Consider the following 17,009-nt stretch of genomic DNA (forward strand, 5'->3'; position numbering starts at 1 on the left):
ATATATATTAGACGTTGAACCCCCTTCACTTAGTTCGTATGTTCCCTTATGAACCCCCTTTGTGAATATCCTGGCTCCGCCACTGTCTATCTCTATCTCTATTCTCTATCTCTATTATATTAAAAGTGTGAAGCTATTATAATTGACGTTTGCCCTTTTTACCTTTCATTAAAAGTCTCCTTTAAACAAAATCGTATTTTCACCTTTTTTTTTCTTTTTTTTTATTAAATTAAAGAATCCTAAAATATATGAAAAAATCTTAATAAATAAAATAAATTAATAAATACGAGGATTTAAATTTTTTTGATTATTCTCCTTTTGCTAGATTTCTTAAATCTTATTTCTGCTCGTGCCAAAACAATATTTGTCGTAAGAAAAATGACAACACCAAAAATAATCATGATTATAAAAAAAAATGTTTCGGGAATATAAGTATATGATTCCACCGAATCATTATATTAACACAATTCAATAGGCTTGATATTGTTATGAAAATTATCAATTAGTATAATTGAAAGGAACCTGGAGTATTATCATCCCTATTTATAGCTAATTTTATAGAGAACCTACCTAATCTCTATCTATAATCTATATTTATAATCTATAATCTATCTATATCTATATCTATATCTATATCTATATCTATAATCTATTAAAAGTGTGAATACTATTAGAAAAGTTATTTAAACTTTTTACCCTTCATTAAAAGTCTCCGCTTTTAATAAAATCGTATTTTCACTATTTTTATTTTAATTAATTATTTAATTATATTTATAATATTAACTGAACTCCTAAAATATATAAAAAGAAATATATTTGAATTAAGAACTCCTAAAAAATATTGAAAAAAGTTCTTTTACATCTTTGTTTATTGAAGGAAACTTTTGAAAACTTTCTATACATATACAGTGCACCTTTTATTTTCAATCTAAAAATATAACTTTAAAATAATATAGTTTGGTAAGATATTGATTTTAAGCAATTCAATTTAAAAGTATTCTATTATAAAAGAAAAAAGAAGTACGAAACAAAAAAGTATATCTATATGTTTAATGGATACAAATAGTTTAAAATACTTCTAAAATAGGACTGTATTAAATAAATACTTTTATAAATATTGAGATGCACGTTAAACTAGAGAAGAAATCGATTTACTTATTTGAAAAATGTGATTGATGCTCATTTAACTTGATTCGATTGCATGTCTAGATTGGTAGATGCTTAATAATAGAATTCAACGTATGTGCATATATATCTTCTCTATTTTCATTTAAGTAATTTACAGGTGGTAGATGAATATCGGTCGGCATTAAGGAATTTTTGTAGGTAAAGGTTAGGTTTAATAGTATTATTTTATATCTCTATTTTGAGATTTTTTTTGTGTAACAGTTAAGTTTAGTTGTATTTTTTTTATATCTCTAATAACGTATTATTATGGTAGATGAGTGTTAGAAGGCTTTGAGAAATTTTTTTGTAAAGGTTAGACTTAATTATATTGTTCTGATGTCTATATCATCATATTTTTTTTGTTGCAGTTTACAGGTGACAGATGAATGTCAATCGACTTTGACAATTTTTTTGGTAAAGGTTAGATTTAATTAAATAAATTCTTCAAAAGATGTTGAATTTAATTATTGTATTCATCTTTATTATTTAAACAAATATCCTATTTAGTATAACGTTTGAACTTAATAAAGCAAGGTACACGCACGAGGTGCGTACACCTAAACTAGCTGAAAGAAAATAGAGAAGGTTCAAAGAAGTACTAAAATATGCAACAATAAAAAAAATCATATATTTAGTAATTTTAAATCAATTAGAATTTTATATGAATTTTATTTTTTTATAATTCTATTTAAGTGATATGGATCAAAACTTGAAACAAATTATTCGTTGCTTCTACTTTTCTTCTTATTTTAGTTCTTTTAGTCATCTTCTTGCTTTTATTATCATCTTTCTGTAGCTTTAAAGATCATATGAGTTATAATGATAATGAATTTTTTCGTTTTGATAATTTATCGTGTTTCTCTTTCAGTTCAAAATTTTGGATCGAAAAATTGGATAAAATAAGCATGTTGTCGCTGAATGATGCAGCCAAAAATTCAAAGGTCTATTTCTTTCTATTTTTCTTCTTTGATTAAATGTGACTTAGTTTTGACTGTTTTTTTTTTTTTTTGTAGAGTTTTGACTATTTTATTTAATAATAATAATTTGATTTACTATTCGCTGGTGTTGCAGTTGAATCTTCAATTAAACTTATTTATTGAATTTGAAATAAGCTTATTGTTAAGTGTTGAATCTTGATATGCAAATCTTTTATTTGAATGAAGAATCAATAAATTAACTTGGTCTTGTGCTTTAGGTTTCTCTCTCCTTCTAAGAGGTTTTGTTAGGATCAAATTTGAGTATTGTTCTCCAGAAAATAACGAGAAATTTAGTTGCAACCGTCTGAAATTGAGAAGGTATTAAGAGTAATAATAACAATTTTTTCATCTTGAATGTGCCCAAGTTCTCTAGAAATATTTTTTTCAAGTATTTTAGGACAACTAATGACAACTAATATTTTTTTCATTAGTTTAAGAATTCTAAATCAATTAAATTTGATTCTAAGAAATCTGAAATATCTAAAAATAAATATAAAAACGTTAGAATAAATAATTTAAGAAATATCAAATTTTTAAAAAGTTTTAAATACGTAATAAGAATGTAATCAATGATTTTGTAAAAACTTAACTTTAAAAACAAAAAAGGATATTAAATATATAAATAAATAAATAAATAAATGTACCACAAATATAATTCAAATTAATGCGTCTCTCAATCTCTGGCAGCAAGAGAAAGAGGTGTTGTATGACAAACGCAAAAGTGACGATCCATCAACCACTTGAAATTTATGGTGGCAAAATATATATGTGTTTACACTAAAATATATGTTTATGTTTACATTATTATATTAAAGTGTGAAGAATCTTTGAAAAGTGATTTAAACTTTATTAAAAATCTTCGTAATAAATAAAATTATTTAATTTTAAATAATCAATTATTACACGTGCAAAACACGTGCGATTAGACTAGTATATATATATAGTTACAGATTTGTGCTCCAACACTACTTTGTGACTCTCACAAACAATTTTCAAAATAAGCAAATATATTTTTCTTATTCTTCTTTGGACTCCGCATATAACAGAAACCTTAGTGTCCTGAATTGTGCTTTAATCCGTTAAAGAAATTATTTTTCATTTTGGAATATACAAGTTTGATAATAAAAGTTAGCTTCCGTCTCTCCCAAGAATTTTTCAAAGTAAATAAATATACTTTTTCGTGTTTTGTATTAAGTTTGTAAGAAAACTTATTCACTCAAAATCTTGAATACATAGTTTCTCTCTTTGTGGTATTTTGATCAAATAATTTAATAATCCAACTCAAACGGCAAGAGGGAGGTGATTTTGCTAGAAGATTTTGAATATGGCTTTATTGAACAAGTAATTTACCTTTTGATTTTTTTTAATAGAATACATGAGTATATTAGGATGAAACAAAGGACGTTGAATAAAATATTAGTTGTTCTAATAGTTTATCCTTTTATTCAAAATTATATTTTAGGATGAAAAACTCAGATAGAAATATGTTTCATTTTTTCATGTGAAATATATGAAGTTTGATCATAATTCATAAATATAAGAATGAAGAAGATATGGAGGTTGTAATATTTCTCTACATGTCATCTCAATTCTATCGTAAAAAGATACACTATATAAGAATGTAAAATATCCATTTCAAAATATCTTGTAGCATATGTCTTATATTTGAGAGTACAATATGCAATAAATTACTTCTGTTGATAATTTATAACCAAAAAAGATATTCGTCAATTGGTGTGTGGGAGAAGCATGCAGCTGCAACCACAATAAGTATGGATTCTGACATTTTAAGTTTTATTTTTATTACTTATTATTTTTATAGTAATCAATCTATGAAAATGAATGTGTATAATCTATATCTATAATCTATATCTTATATTTTATAATCTTATATAATATATTAAAAGTAGGTGTGAATTGAATTTTCTTACCCTTCATTAAAAAGATTCTATAATAGATAAAATCGTCTTTTCGCCTTTTTTTCCCTATAATAATTTCTCTAAATAATTATTTTTTCACTGAAAAATATATTTTTCCTCCCATTTGGCCTATGAAAAACGCAATTTTGTCCAAAATTTCCCCAAAACTCGTGGAAATACTCCACATATATGAAAAAAGTATGCAGGTAAGAGTTATTTTTCCTCCTATTTAGCCTGTGGGACACGTGATTTTGCTCAATTTTTTTCCAAAATTCATGGAAATACTCCTACATATATGGAAAAAGTATGCAGGTAAGAGTTTGAAATCAACTTTAATTGGTATGTCACAGTCCTAAAATAATTTGGCCTCCTCAATCAATAAAGCCTCATAGGTTTTGTGATTCTTTCTTCTTATGTTCATCCAATAGGTTTCGTGATTCTTTCTTCTTATGTTCATCCAATAGGTTTTATTTGTTTGAATTTGATCCGTTGACCTTTGATTAAAAACCCTTAATTATTTTATTTTCTTGCATCTGTCAATAAATATCTACTTTAATATTTTTAATTTTTTCTTGAAATTATTGATAGGTTATTTTGGACTAGAAATTATGTTTGCGTTGATGGACAAACAAAGTTGTTGCTAGATTTCTCCGAGGATTGTTTCATCACTACTGATTATCTAATAAGGTATATGTTTATATACGTCTCGTACGCATAAAAATTATTCCTAACGTTTTCATGTAGTATTCAGCACAAATAACATTATTTCCGCAAATTTGATTTGTATTACTGACAATTGTTTAAAACAGGAAATTGAATTTTGTTTATGAATGGCTAATATGTTACATGTATAATTTAAGAGCATGCATTTTACTTGTATGTATTTTAGTTGAAAAATACATGCTCTTGTGTTTAAATATAACTTGGTACTTTGATATGTGTTAACAGCGGCAGCGCACCCTATGTTAGTTATTAGTTGATTATAGATTCGGTAGGATTGAGTAGTTTGACTTAAATTTTATATTTATATTAAAAAATATTTAATATATTCTGATTGCTCAGCTATGGCGGATACACTTCTTGCCGTCAAATATAATGCTGAAAAATAGCTTCAATCACAATCGATTATCCTATTATTTTGTTGTAGTTGGATGTTTTTGTGATTTTTTTAATCTCAATTTTTGGACTTTTATGAGGAGAATGACTAATTGACTTGAATGGTACGTGTGAATCAATGTTTAGTATTTTCATTAGGTAACACCGGAATGAGAGCTGAGAAGAGCATGATCGAAACTTAGAAGTACTATGGAATAATAGCTTAAGTAGGAAAGTTATTAAGTATTCTCCTTTTATATATGATTTACAACGTTCATTAAATATTTGTTTTATTCTCCATGAATATTGATTGCGCCGCAGAAGTTGAATTGTAAATTTCTCACGATTAATCGTATAGCAATAAAGACCAATATTGGACGCGGTTTAAGTATCACTAATTTTGTGTCTTTCTTTGTTTAGACTTTAGAGTCAGAGGTGACTTAGAGATTCACTCAAGTGAATGTGAATGTAAAGATCAACAACTGAGATTGAAATAAAGAACCCTTTGAATTAGCTGCGCAGAGTCAGTGGATATGACAAATAATATGTTGCAAAGTAAAATACCATTCAACAACAACGGAAACATGTATAGCCCATGTAGGTAAAGAGAGAGCATTAGATGGTTCATTGAATTGTAAAGAAGAACCCATTACAGCTATTTCTGAAGCACATCTTGCAGCACGTCCCATCATTACCATTGCCAAAGCAATTCCAGTGACACCCAAAATAGTAGTTGCATTTCTCAAAGGTAAGTATAATAAATTCTTGTAGTTCGGTACTTTTCTGTAACCCATGCATAACGGGAGCTTTAGTACATCGAGCTTTGAAAAGAAGGTAAATTTGGAATTTGTAGTTTGTGAGGTGAATTGGGTTTGTTTTGGTTGAGGGGAAGAGGGCAATATGGGGATAGAGATTAAGGTAGAAGTTGCCATAGCTGTTTGTTTGGAGTAACAGGTGAAGCAGAAATAAAGAAATTATTAATTTGTGAATTTATTTGATGGTATTATTATTTGAAGTCAAATATTTATGGTACAAAATTTTTTTCACCGTGCATCTTTGTGTTTGTGGAGTCCATTGAATACAAATATTAAATTGTCATCATAATTGATGTCCAATTATTTTTGAATGACTGACGCAATAGTTCACTTAATAGTTCCTGTCTTTTTTCATTGTGAAATCCAATTTTTCTTTTAAAAAATAAAACATTAATTTGGTAGAAGTAAAGACTATTGTCTATTAGGTTTAGAATTCTTAATTTGTGTGTAAATATTAGTACTTAACACTTATAAATCTATTAGAAGTAATCAGAATTAATAACAACTAATACTTATTTTATTGGTTTCATAATTTTTAATCAACGAAATTTGATTTTAAGAAGATTTGAAAAATTTAGAAATGAATATAAAAATGTTAGAATAAGAAAAATTTAAAAAGTGCCAAATTCTTAAAAGTTTAAAGTGCGTAATAAGAATATAATTGACGATTTTGCAAAGATTTGGCTTTAATTTTTTTTGACAACTTCAAAGTTATTGAGATTTCTCTTCTGTAACGCCTCGAGAGTACACTCTGGGCGTCACACGGTACTTACGACCCCGAAGGACCACAGGCTAACCCATGACTAGTACCTGCTGTGAGCACTGAATATAATACTGGAATATATATGCGGAAGAAATTTGAAAATGTCATAAGGTTCTCAAAATACTGAAATAATAACTGAGTATAACTGATAATAACATCTGAATACTGAATAACAGACTATACTAGTCGTAAAGCCTCGAAATGTCTGAATGTGGAGTTGATGGAACAAACCTCCAACTAACTCTGACTGAAATAACTACTGAACTGCTAGAATACTGAAATAGATAAACTACTACTGAACTGCTAGAATACTGAAATAGATAAACTTTGTCCTCGAAATATGAGGACTCATTATTATAACTGTTGCTGATAGTCTAAGTTGTTAAGCACGGTTAGAAATCCGAGCGTCTGAACATATGATATGAGACATCATAACGCAAAAGAGAGTATGCGTCAGTACGTGAAATGTACTGGTATACTAAGTGAGGTAAGGCTGATATACATGAGTTCATACGCATGAGATGATAACTGACTGAATGAACATCATGAAGTAACTGGATGAGAGTACATGCAAAACTGTAACTACTGAACATACTGAACATGCAATATTGCGCATATCGATATACATCAAACATCATGAAGTAACTGGATGAGAGTACATGCAAAACTGTAACTACTGAACATGCAGTACTGCGCATATCGATATACATCGTGTATCTGAGATTATATTGAAACTGAGTACTGAATTTTGGTGGCTGAGTAAATGATAACTGATAGCCATGGTTCTGTAGAACTGACTGGGTTCTTTACTGAATACTAAGACTGAAACTATAACTGTGGGAGTGTTCATCTAACCGATATGCCCTGTTCTGAATTGATAGAGGTCCAACCTGTAACCCCAGTTGAAAGGATGCTAGTACTGTGCCACGGGTATTAACACTAGCTGTGATTCACCTTAACTGGCAGGAAGATATTTGTCAACCCTCACTGACAGGCAAACTCATACGAGATGTGTCAACCCTTATCTGACAAGAAGATATCTCAACCTACGCTGGCTATGTAGTTCTGTAACTCAGGGATTGCTACTAAGGATCAAACCCTAAATGCCTCCATCCGTAGGTCTGCTCGGTGCCGAATCCTACTCTCAATTGAAAGACACTGATCACTAAACTGTACTAAGCTTGACTGAACTGACCCTGATCGTGTTGACTAACTGAACTGGACTGAGTTTTGTTAACTGACAGAGTATTACTGTTCTTAACATTTACTGGGACTATTCTAGCACTACTGCAACTAAGTAAAAAGCTAGATTTCGGGTAGTAAATACTTGTTGACACCCAATTTTTGCTCTCCGTGCCTAAAATTAATGTCTTCAGGCTTTCTGTTCGTTAAAGGGCACGAAGCATAATTTTCACATCTTTTGTACAATTGTTTGATAAATTATTGATAATTATCCTTTCTTTAGGATTTTCATCAATTTTTTGTCATATTTTTATTTCTTATAATTTATTAATAATTTTTCTAATTTTAGGAATTTTATCAATTCATTATCGTTCTTAACATTTTCACCCGCACACGTGCACGACATGACGTTATATATATATATATATATATATTGCAGTATTTTAAAATTAATTATATTTTAATAATTTTAATATTCTTTACATTTTTTCATTCAACATCTATATTTTGCAGTCCGCAAACGCTGAGTCGGATCAATTATTTTTGTGCAGTATAATAATTCGATATCTTATCACATCCGACAACGAACACAATAATTTTTTGTCACGTCCGACAATGACCACTCAGTGTTGTCTCGTCACATCTGACAACGACCACTCAATGACACTACCCTTTGGATAATTACTTTGTCCGTTGGTCAAAAGGATGAAAATCCTTTGGCCAATAACTTAAGGACCTAAGGGTGTTTTATTATAAAAAAAGAGAACACCGCTTTATCCATTGGATAAAATGAGTGCTCAATTTTGTATATAAATAGGTGGTGAGAGGACACATTTTTGACGCACATTTTTTTTAAATTTTTTTTCTCTTTTTCAAAATACACATATATTTATTTTTTACAACTCATAAATATTTTTTCTTTGTAAACCCACACACATGTTCATAAATATACAAGCAGATTTTATTTATTCCATTTCTCTCTTCAAAACACAGACAAAACTATATATAAAAACAAACATACACACTAAAACACACACACAAACTCACGCACTAACACACACAAACATCAGCACTTTCTCTCTACCACTTCTCTCTCTAAAAAAAAAAGCAGCCACACAACCATAGTTCCACTACCGCCGGCGACCACCATCACCACACGCATCTCTCTCCTCTACTTACTACTGCCGACAAAACATGCCACCAGATTTGCCCCAGCCGTTGCCGCCCCTATTCTCCTTCTCTCCAGCAGCCGAAACCTGCTGCTCCGACGAATCACCACTCCGACAACCATCACAGCCATATGCCGCCCTTTCCTCCCCACTTCTTCCTCCTTTTCTTGCTGCTCACTCTCCCCTCTCTCATCTCTCCTATATTTGCTGTTGTAGCACCGAGAAAGGGTCATGTTTGACCAGATTTGATGTGATTTCGGCATTGCTCCGGCAAAATTCATTGAAGCAATGCCATTTTGATCACTGATTTATTTTGTAATATATATTAAATGTGGTTGGTTGATTGTTAGCTTCGCAAATCTGATCGAAGTTGTACATTCTCCGACGAACTCCATTTTTTGGTGGGGTTTTGCTATTTTTAGACTGCATTTTATTGATATATGTGTATATTGTGGCTTATTCTTGTTGTTACCGCTATATTTGCTCCGTTTTTTATTATTTTTTTCACTGATTGGCTGTTGTGTTGAATCAGACATTGATTTTGGACTGTTGTGTCATTTACACATTTTTACTTGACTGATAAAGAATAAGATACTACACGATACATGGCCAATGAAAAATTATTATTAATTTTGAGGCCTCCGTTAATAAAAGACAGATTTTACGTATACAAATATGTAATAAAAATATTTTTTGGGCGATGATGAAACTTTATAACAATAAAAGATTTTACAATTCAGATTTTGACAAGACGATTTAGGACGGCCAATTAATTGAGCAACCACTTCGTAGCAAAACAATTTAGGATGGTCAGTTAATTGAGCAACCATTTCACAGTCATGACTTTATCTGAGCCCACTTTTTAATCAAAAAAAAATATATCTTTTTAAATATTTATAAACACACATACTTGTTCAATTTATTTTGATCATTATTTATTCGTTACTAACATTTTTACAAGTGTTTATACAGGTTATTTGGATTACTCGTCGAGAGTTGCGTTCAAAGAGGCCCTTTTAATTTTGTATTGTATTTCTATGTTTGTACAAATGTTATTATAGTGAAAACTTTATTTTTGGGGTGTTGGGTGGAATTTTCTTTATACAACTTCACCTCGCATTTATACAAACTTAGGCCGTTAATGTTTACATTAATAAATTAAATTAATCAATTAGTTTACATACTTTGACATCATAAACATTGTGATCTTTTCTGTTCAAATAAATCTTTACTTTTTTCTCGTAAATTTTAAATCAAGTAAAAATATTATTTTTAAATATTTTTCTCCTCATGGCATATCAAGATACACTTCTCCTCATACACGTCACAAAATATTTTTTCTTTTCACATGTAATTCATACATTTTTTATACATATTTTTTTCACATGTGTTTCATAACAATATGTTTTATTTATATATTTAATAGACATATACCTTTACATAATTTTAATCATTTATATTTTTTAAAAGAATTATTTTATACTTAATACATATTTTGTACATTATTTTAAATATGCCTCCTCCTCTTTGAAAAATTTAGTCTAGCTGGGTATCACATTTGTGGATCTTGAAGGGTGCCTAACCCCTTTCCTTCGGGATAACTTGAACCCTTACCTAGAATCTTAAATTGATTTTCGCAGACTAAAAACATTAATCATATTTGTTAATAAATAGGTTTCCTTATTTTCCTTAAAAATTAGGTGGCGACTCTGTGCAAATTGTCATTCTTTTAGAGTCCATAACGTCGTGCTCATTTTAACCTCAGGTAAAAATAGGGTATAACAGAATGACGACTCTACTGGGGATGACAACAGGTTCTAACCGTGATCGACTCGATTTTCAATCGAGTGAGGTATTTTTACATTTTTTGTATATGATTAAATTCTTTACCTATTACACTGCAAATTATGTGAATTTGCTCATAAATTCTTTACATTTTTTTATCATGCTTAGTTTAGAATTTTTATGCTTTATTATGTTATTTGTTTTACATATTTTTATATCATGCTATGTGTGAAAGGACGCAAGCCAAATCCAAACTTGCGTTCCTTATTTGTTTGAATAACACTACTTGTTAATGCTTTATCACTTGCATTTTTCTATCGAGTCTTTGGCCGTACACAATTCACACACTGTGGTACACGCGAGGGGTGTACTGCACTCCTCCGAACCTTCTTTGGATTCCTTAGTTTTAGAGTTGGTGCAGTTAGGTTAGTGCACCTTCTCGCAAATATTCATTCCCACTCTTGAACATTTAGGGAAAAATTCTACTCTAGTAATAGGTCATATTGCATATACCTTAGGCGGGACGGTCCAAGGTATCGTCTTCGCAACTAGGAAGCCACCCTGTCATCAGAAGGTTATGAAACCTTTATGACATATTTTGTGTTAGAACTAATTCAGATAATCCAGAAATCGAACATTAATGGATTCAGAACAATCAAATTGGTCTTCTTTTACTCTTCCTTCATTCGACATAATTTTCACGTCAATAGACATAAAGTATTACCCAAACTAGCCAACATTTGATACCATTTTCACGAATACAACGTGTTGTTAAAACTCCGCTTCACAAATATCTTTCTCAAAGTCCATGAAAGCTGAGTGTTCTAAAAATGCTTTGCTTTCGTTCGATTTTCTCTTCAAGTCTGCAAATAGGGAATGTCACTAAAATCTCCACCTACGTCTAACTTTTTTTTTGTCCAAACTAGAGTGGAATGTCGTCAAGCATTCTTCCAATGTTTGATTCCTTTTTCTAGTCAACAGACGTAGAATATTATTCAAAACTCTACAATTATTTGATACCCTTCTTCAAAATAATGAATGTGGAATATTATTCGTCTTTACCCACTTCTAACTCTTTCCATCCAATGAACGTGAGGCATCATCAATACTTCTCCTCCGTTCGATATCTCTACCACAAGATCCTCATTCATCAATAACAAGACTTGAGATACTCACTCTTTTAAAGGCATCATTTTAGCACGCTTCTATCAATTTTTATCGACTATATAGGCCTCTTTTAGCCGCCCTTGTTGGACACATTCCCTCTTCAAGAAAACTTAAAATTGTTCTGAATCCAAAATGTGTCAAAATCTAGATTCATCTATATCAGTTTGTTTGGACGAAGGCCTATCTCTGGCAAAATGAGGCTCCACAATATAAGATACGCTTACTCGACGTTATCTGAATGTGCTTGTCCATCGACATGAACTAACTCTTGAACTTTCATTTGTGTTTCCATTATTCCCCAATAGCGGTTGATTGTGTTGATCGATAGAGTTAGCCGACTTAAGCTATATAATGAACACCAATACCGTCGACCCGACCAGAAGTGTTCCAACACTGGCAAACGTATCAGGAATTTTCAAAAGACAAGATAATGAACGTATGCTTTTTTTGGAGAAACAACTCGAGACGTTAAGAGTAGAACTATACCAAGGAAAGGATCCCACACATCCATCCACAGCTACTCTACCGCGCCCTCTTAATTTTTTATCGCTAGAAACTCCAATACATAAATGCTATCAGTCAGTACAACCTCCCACAACCATGCGTACCAATCCAATTGTCAGTTTATCAAAATCCGACACCTTTTACGCTTAGACAAAATTCGAAGGGTAAGCACAATCGAAGCTGCACTCAATTTATTGAACCATTGACGTTTTTTGAGAGACTGAGAGTTGTAAATTTATTGTGACCGGAGTTGGCGAGGATTCCTAATCCATTACCTAAATGGTTTGATAAAACAAAGCGATGTGCTTTCCACTCTGGAGTTTCGGGGCACGATACTGGAGATTGTAATAGGTTAAGGCACAGAATTGAGTTCTTGATCAAGGCCAGGGCAATCCAATGTGTCGAAGAGCAACCAAATGCAAATAATGATTCGGTGCCCAATCATAAAAATGGAGGAGTGTATATGACGTGAGAGACACTATCCTCCACGTCGAGCCACCGAGGCCTTCATATAAGCCACTCTACAGAGAAGCGCTAACTTTAGTGGGAATACGATATAGACGAATCCAAGTTGATCGACTCAGAGATAATAAATAGTCTTATATTTGAAGGCATAGGATCTCCTGTAATTATCATGTATCAGAACTACGTTCTGACTTGATTTATCATGGTGAGATACGTAGGCAACCCTTATCGAGTTCGGTCGTACTTAAGTAGAATCATTTCCCCTTTTGTAGTTGGAACTACGTGTGACCTGATTTCCCCCGGAGGGATACGTAGGCAGCCTATATAAGGCTCGGTCCCTTTATAATACAAAATTCTATTTTTTTTCTAACGACGAGCGAAACTTGAACGCGATGGTATCCAGAAAACCCGACACGATCCATCAAGACTATCCCAAGATACGCAGCGAAGAATCATCGAGAAAGTCTCTCCAAGAGACTGGGGCAAAATTTTGAAGGACGTTTCAAAAATCAACGAAGGCTAGGACGTTCAACTTGGAAATGTTACAATCAAGGTTGATTTGTACCAGATAATGCAAGACATCATTAGCGCCAAAAGACATCAACGGGGGATGAATTGACTACAATATCGAGAAAAATGCACCAAGGGTCAATATAGAAGACACTTCTACCACTTAATCAAAGATCTTCTCTACAAATATTGTTAAAAGATACTATCAATACAAATGCTCCAAAATCACATCGACGATCAGCGCAGGATCAAACACTCATTACTTCAGTCATAAGGAGGTCAACCAAATCTTCAGGAGGATTTCTAAAATATGCTTAAAAACGTTCAAGCTTGGATTATGACTAATACATCAATCGAGGATATCAACATTCAATATCTACTGACACGTAAGATAGCATACATTGGCATCGAGGATATCTCATCATCCTATGAATCAGCATCTGAATTCATCAAAAGCACATGATTCGTCTTTAAGTTGCTATCTGAAAGCGAACGTCATATGAGATTTCCTTGAAATTGATAGTTTGAGGATCATCTATAAGTCATATTATTTAAAATAAGATAATGTGCAAGATTATCTCTGAGTTGATAGCCCATAGGTCATCCATAAGACGCAATAACATCCTAACTGGATAGTATGCAGGGTTACCTAAAATTGATAGTCCAAAGGTTACCCATAAGTCGCGACTAAATCCTTACTGAAGAATATGCGAGATTATCAAATTGATATGTCCAAGGGTTCTCTATAAGCCGCGTCATATCCAAGATCAATTATGTGCAGGATTACCCAAGGACTAACAATTTGAGAGATGTCTATAAGTCATATTATATCCAAGGTCGGAAGATGTGCAGGAACACCTAAAAGATAGCGATTGAAGGGATATCTGTGAGTCGTCTCTTATCCAAAGTCGGATAATATGCAGGATTACTTAAAGGCTGACAATTCAAAGGATATCTATAAGTCGCCTCATATCCAATATCAAATAATGCATAAGATAATCCAAAGATTGACGATTCAAGAGGAATCTATAAGTAGTATTGATACAAAAGATGCGCAAGACTTTTCCGAGATTATATACGAAGATTTATTGGCAATAACCAGAGAGGTTATCATTCCACAAGCATTATAGGTGACTCAAAAGGATTACCGCATCAACACAATATTACACGATCGCAGGGGCCCTTCTGCATAAAGTGTCATCGGTGTTCAAAAGGGGCACCCCACTTTGAAGATATTTTAACTGACAAATGGTTATGCAACATCTAAAGAGGTTGTTGTATCTGTTGTTGCAAGTTATTTTCTTCCAAACAAGTACACGAAAGGACTACTGTAGTGGACCCAAAAAGAGTTCATATACAAAGACGCCCACGAGATAAGGAGACTATCAATGAGGCGCCCAAGAAATATTCAGAGTTTACGCAGAGAAGACTCACGCATGTACCCAAGCCTCTTACTTTCATCAAAACGCAATTCAGCGAGACTACATATGAAGATAGCTTATACAACGCATTCACTACTCTTCTGCTCAAAACTATGACATGAAAGAACTGACATTGAGATGCAAATCTCAATGCTTGATCGACTCTAACAACTTACAAAAGCATCACTCAAATTAAGAAATTCTTTGATGTTAATCGTTAGCACAAAAAAAAGCCATAAGATGTTGAAGACTCATACATATGAGGCACCACTTCAGCAAATGGCCAAGTGAGCTTTCCAAAGCAAGCTCATGACTATCAACCTTACCATTCTCCACATACCCACTCTTGTGGCCAAATTTTTCTTGATTTCCCTCACACGAAACTACGTTTTGACTTGATTCCTATTCTAGGATATGTAGGTAGCTTAAGTCAGGCTCGATCATATCAACAACATAATCTTTTACGTCTTTTCAAATTTCATTTGTCATCTCAAGCCACAACAACCACGTCACTTTGATGGAAGTCCAAAAGCGAAGATCAAGATAGAGAAAGTTTCCACCAGAAGACATATTAGTATAAGCACATTATGTGGAGTTAGGAAGTGTCACTACTCCAAATCCTGAATAGATTACCGATTATCGAAAGATTGAAGGACGAGATAGCTGCTAGGCAGAGTTCTCGATTAACACAAAATCAACATCGCCTCCTCAAACTAAGAAACTTTCTTTGAGCGCAGGTACAACATCGCTACAACAAAGGTTCAAACATCTTGGAATCCTAAATACTGCCTCACCATCACAAGCTGAGAATCCAGGTATCGTCAATTTATCCATAATTATTCCAAGACACTAAAGAATCTTCTCGAATATTGCAGTTCATAATAATGCTCAAGGAGGAACGTGTCAAGTATCTTACAACATTCCATCAGAAACTCAACATCACATCTCTATCACAAGCCAGGAAGCCAGGTTTTATCAATTCATCGCTAATACTTTCTAACTCTAAAAGAAATTTCTTGATTTTTTGCAGGTTGCATTAAAGGGATATCCCCATTAAGACTCGGTCATCAAGTACTAATAGATGTTCACAAAACTCTAACATAACACAGGGCAGTCTGCCCCGAATAATAGGACAAGGTAGTCTGCCCCGAACAATAGGACAGGGCATGCCCGCCCCCAACAATAGGGCATATAATGCAACTTTCACTTCCTCAACAAGCATTTCGCCGATGGAGGCTATTTATATTTCAGCCGGGGAGGCTATTTACATTTTAGCTGACAGAGGCTATTTACATTTCAGTCGACGGAGGCTATTTACATTTCAATTACTGCTCAGTCGATAGAGGCTTTTACTTTCAAACAACTACTCAGCCAACGAAGGCTATTTATATTTCAGTTATCACCCCGCTAGGCGGATTGCCTTAAAAAACAGAGACAATACTGGAACATGCAGTACAACGTGGAACTATCCTCTTAGCAACAAACTGGGGCAAGCTAGCGGAATGTCAGGGATCCCTAGTTACGTCAGAAATTTCGGCGAAGAAACTCAACTCAACTCAACCCAAAACTCTCATTTTTATAATCCTTATTATCATTACTCAATGTCGTCTTAATCCGATACTTGGGCAATCTTTGAAAATTCACAATCTCCTTTTCCCTTAAAGTCCCCAGCAAATATTGCTATCCAACATCTATTCATTTCCAGCTACCCAAATAGTCAATTTTGGAACAAGCACTCGTATTCATGTCATTCGTGTTAAAATCTTTGTTGTCATCCTTGAAGGAACCCAGTGTCACCATAACTTTACACTGGGCAAATTTTGATATTTATCAAGATATTGCTATGATTCGAATTACAGTGACCTAATTCTCGTAATACTCGAGATATTTAGAAAGCTTTGAGTAGAGTTCGATCGTCACAATCACAATCATTATTTCTCCCCAGCAAGTACACAATCTTGCGTCTCCAGCATCTCACATGGGCAATTTTGAAAGGGGCATCAAAAATAGATGAACACTTTTGTTTCCAATTAGTCCTTCTCCCAATAATCATTTCACATGATCTCTCAC

This window comes from Capsicum annuum, chromosome 3 (assembly GCF_002878395.1).
Source record: "Capsicum annuum cultivar UCD-10X-F1 chromosome 3, UCD10Xv1.1, whole genome shotgun sequence".
Lineage (NCBI taxonomy): Eukaryota > Viridiplantae > Streptophyta > Magnoliopsida > Solanales > Solanaceae > Capsicum > Capsicum annuum.